The following is a 4,897-nucleotide window of genomic DNA, read 5'->3' on the forward strand; positions in this document are numbered from 1 at the left end:
GTCTAGATAGGTACATACCTTGGACGACACATACTCTGTCTAGCTAGGTACGTACAAATTGCCTACACTTATTCTGTCTAGCTAGGTAGTAACCATGGCTGACAATTACTCTGCAAGAATCTGTTTACCAGCAGATAAATTGTTGGAAATGTAGTGTACAGCCAAACCAATGATTTGATACATATACTATATACAATGTCAAATGCAATCAACAAACAACATCAAGATGAACACATATTGGACAACAATGATGATAGGTTCACAAACATACATAAATATATATTCACACAGGTTCACAAGCATAGTTTGACCATCCAGAACACACAAGTCAAAGGGCCACTATTTGCTAGTCTGAACTAATTCAAACAATGGTCCAGAACACATAAATCACATACATGAGCACAAAGTTTCTACTCCAAAACACTTGAAGCACCAAATGGTCCAGAACACACATAAGATTCAAGAAATGATTGAAGTTGGTTGGTCCAAAATACTGCAAACAGCCATATGTGTTCCATGACACTCCAAGTCCTCCTCACATCCAATGCTAGGTGTGGCTAAGTACCTGAAAATATTCCATATGAATTTGTCACGAAAGTGCAATCATTCCAAAAGTTGTTCAAAGCTCATATGAAGATTGTTAGGATAGAGCGGCACATGCTAGCTTATACTTGATTGTTCATGTGAGAGTAACATTGTTATATGACCATGAATACACACAAATATATTTGTTCCTATGCGGTGAAGTGTAGTGTTGCGGGCTTCCTTCTCCACAGGAAACAATGTTCTGCTATTTTTGTCAACATCATTTGATCAACACACTTGAGTTCCTTTTGGTTTCATGTCCCAGAATTATTAGCAAGAGCATTCCCAGAAAATCTACTTGTGCATATATGCTACAGAAATGCTTATGGCGAGTAAAACACATTCTCAAAAATAAGCTTGGTATGGCAACAAACAAACTAAACTAATACAAGGGGAAAGGATGCAGAATTAGGATGTGGCTATTTTCAAGTTTGTAACATATTTGACCAAGATCAGGACATGGATTATCAATATGCTTCCGCAGAATCGTTTCTTAATTGAGCCGCACGACACCATCAGAATTACAATATTCTATTCTGGAGCTCAAAAGTTCAGACTGGTGGCAAGTTAATAAGCTAACATGGCAGCTCTGTGAGTCTGCAACAGGTTATAAAGGATAAGATGATGCCTACAAACTTGGCAATAAATGCCATAAGATAGGATTCCTGATCAGCAATATTATTTGTTAACAACTCATAGTAGTAGTTGTAGCTTGTTATATTTAAGAACAGGCAGTAGTAGTTTATAAAGAAATGGGCTTGTCAGATACTAAGAGTTGTAGGTTGTAATAATATTTAAGAACTGGCAGTAGTAGATTGTACTAAACTTTTATATGCTATAGAGGAAACATGGCTGGGCCTTATGTAGTTATGTTGCACTTCTTTGTACATTGTCTTGACACATTCAGTTTACTTGTAATGTATAAATTAGATGAAGAGATACTACAATATCACGATCCATTGAGGATGAAGCTGAGGTTACCATCTATGATCTATTTAAAGAGGAAATAAAAATCTAAAGCTTCAACAAGTAGAGGCAACTGCTGTTAGTACCTGCAATTCCTGGCACATTAGTTGTCTTCTTGGCATCTTTGATCTGCAACAAGACAACAACAATCATTACTCTTTGGTCTGATTCCCAAAACAACTGAAAAATAGGCATTCAAAAATAGGCCTACATGTAATTATTACTAGTACGAATGCCGTGCTACAATCTTCAACTTCAGTATCAAATATACTGTCATCAGAGACGCCCGAGTAGTTCCGCTGCACTGAGAGCGCTCTGCTGATGTTGCACAGCACGGCCTGCTCGTGCTGCTGCTCTTGCATGCTCGGGCTGTCGGGCGTCCGGAAAGAAGAAAAATTGTAGAGCTGCGACAGCAGCAGCTTCAGGTGCTGATGTGCTCTTGAGGAATCCTTCCATGTTGGTAAATTCAGTCTCCGGTCTCTTAGCATAGATAAGATAAATAGCAATTTCTTAGTCTGTGTTGCTACTCATTAATTCTTTTAGACCACCGATGTGGTTAGTAAAAAGATCAAAAAGTTCAGCATAACTCAGACCGATGTGGATAGTTCACACGGGTTAATTTGTTCTTTCATGCGCACATATTAATCAAATAAATTCTTCCAATCTAGTTAATTGTGCTGCTGGATTTTGGTGGTCATTCTGAATGTATAAATTTGTTGTGCGGATCTCTAAACTAATATGGATCTGTTTACGAACTATGACTTAGCACTATATCAAGTTCTTGCTATCAGTTTGATTTTGGTGGTCCAAGTGGATATATACACGAGTCATACAGCCACAGTCTGCACTATTTGGTTAATGAGAACGGAAGGAGCACAACACTGACCCCATCGCTTATCTCAGCCAGCTTCAGGTCCACCATGGCCACCTACACCGAGCGCCATATCACGTCCCCGAGCTTCGTTGTCGACTCATCTACACCAACCCAATCACCACAAACAGAGATATCAGAATAGTTCATGACATAATTATACCGCTTATGAGTTGGGGAAAAAGGAAACTTTGATGTACCTAGGCTTAGACAACCACGTTTTGTCCATGATGCACCATTAATATCAAATTTTCCAAGTATCTGAATTTGGCTAGTGCGACAGTGTTAGTTTTGCATCGGTGAAGCAACAATCATTATTCATTATTCAGGCAAATAGCAGTACAAAACAATCAAGCAACAGAAACACATTCTTGTCCGGTTGTCTACTGTCACAAGCAACGACATATGAATTAAGTGCAGCAGTACAGCAAAGGAAAACTTAGGAGGAGTTGACGCTTACCTCAAGGCACGGGGACGGCTGGATTCGGGAGGGGCACAGCTCGAAGGACATGGAGCCCCGGCAGCAGGTCCGGTAGCAGCGTAATGAGCCTGGAGATGGATCCCTGGCATCAGCATGTCCGGCAGCAGCGGGAGGCCGGCAATGGAGCCCCGATAGCAGCAGATCCGGCAGCAGCGGGAGCACGACGATGGAGCCCCGGAGGTAGCAGGGATGGAGATTCGCGAGGACGACGGCTGGATGTCAGGAGGACACGAGGACGGCCGTCGGATTGTGGAGTGCGAGGACCGCGGCTCGATCTCGGGGAGAGGGGGCAGAGTGCGAGGATGGGTGGATGTGGGGTGGAGCTTGGGGGAGGGGGGTGCGACCTCCGGGACGACGGCTTGACGACGGGGTCGAGCGCGAGGCCGGCGGCGATGGCGTCCGGACTTTGGATCGAGCGCGAGGCCGGCGGCGATGGCGTCCGGACTTTGGATCGAGCGCGAGGCCGGCGGCGATGGCGTCCGGACCGTGGATCGAGCGCGAGGTGGGCGGCGACAGGGCACGGGATTGTTTGCTCGGGGGTGGAGGTTATTTTGCACAAAAACCCGAAAAATTTCCACCCCCGCCGAAATCCCACGCCAAGTTTCCAACGATTGACACGTGTCCACCTACCTCGACACTTTGTTCGTGTCCATACACCCTATGTACGCTGACATATGTTAGGTCGCTAAATACCTACCTACGGCGACTGAAAAAATGTCAAAACCCAGACATCTGCCGACACATAACATGTTATTAAGCAATTACTGAAAGATACATTGTGGTTGTGTGGTTGCCGACACTTAGTGTGTCCACAATAATGTGCCTATGCCAACATATGATCCGAAGATAAAACTTAAAAGCTACGCCGACAGTTATTTTGTGGAGATTACTGAACCTTTGCCCACAGAAGTGTGTCATGTAAGCTCTACCGTGGTGTTGTGATGCTTGACGTAAGCTACGGCCACGCTAATCCTGCTAACAACGCACATGCAACTAGCTAATCAAGATTACTACTAACATAATTCACCGAAAAGAGTAACAGGTGATGCATCAAAAGGAATCTGGCCAGATCCGATCACATTAGACGAGCCTAGGTGTGTGGATCCAAAACAAGTGTGCAGATCTTTGATAAATGAAAGTTAAGGTTAATAATCTAAACTTTAATATTCTGAACTTTGTTACAGTTTAGCCCAAGGAGACATGCTCTATTCCTAAGAAATTAACTATTTAGTGACATAAACGTTGTGATTGATGTGACGATGAAGGAGTTTAAGTTCTGTACCTCATGCATTGCGCCACCGTACAGTGCGGCTCGCTGTGCCGTAGGGTCCTCATCTCGACAGTGTGTGCGTTTTGAAATGAGAATGTGATCTATTCTAGAACCATAACTGAATTCTTCAACTCCAACGGTTTGATTAAAGCAAGTATAAGCTCCCTCCCTGCACAAAACAAATGAAGGAAGCATACGGTACATCGTTAGAATGTGATTATCATGAAGTACACTATAGTTGTAATAATCCTATATAACTATAAAGTCAATCCCCACTGAACATTTTTCCTGCCCTCACAGCCTACCACATCAGCAAATTACTAACTTCTTTTAGTTGTTCAAAGATGGAAACCAGCACTGATACGTGCAAAGTTCCGAGGACATTGTTTAACCAATAGTAAAATATGTATTTACATTGTTGGTTATGAGGACATGGAGTAATAAGCTATAACAAAGTTGCAAAATTATGAGAAGAATAAGAGTAGCAAGTAAAAAATAGGAGCCGCGATACCTTTCAGGGTATTTTGATATGAAAGAATCCAATAAGGGACCTCCATGTTCTCTCAACATGTATCTCAGCCACTCACGAAACCTTGAATCAGAAGTAAAATTCAGTAAAACACCTACACATGTTCTACTGCAACTAGGACATCCTAAGCACTACATAGATTCCTATATACCTAAGCAACTACTGAATCGATCTAAACATCTCAAAATTCAGAGC

General features: G+C 42.6%; 1 long non-coding RNA gene across 2 annotated transcripts; it reads right to left on the reverse strand.

The window, feature by feature from the left end:
* Positions 1-254: 254 nt before the first annotated feature.
* Positions 255-3,427, reverse strand: LOC109775915 (uncharacterized). 2 transcript variants are annotated; one of them, XR_012189863.1, is made up of 5 exons: positions 2,883-3,427; positions 2,623-2,683; positions 1,763-2,526; positions 1,638-1,680; positions 255-565 (listed from the first exon to the last, which is right to left on the reverse strand). It is a non-coding gene; the product is annotated as an uncharacterized lncRNA (long non-coding RNA). The 2 variants fall into 2 exon arrangements; XR_012189862.1 differs by having other exon boundaries at positions 2,623-2,693.
* Between the last annotated feature and the right edge of the window lie 1,470 nt (positions 3,428-4,897).

This window comes from Aegilops tauschii, chromosome 7 (assembly GCF_002575655.3).
Source record: "Aegilops tauschii subsp. strangulata cultivar AL8/78 chromosome 7, Aet v6.0, whole genome shotgun sequence".
Classification (NCBI taxonomy): domain Eukaryota; kingdom Viridiplantae; phylum Streptophyta; class Magnoliopsida; order Poales; family Poaceae; genus Aegilops; species Aegilops tauschii.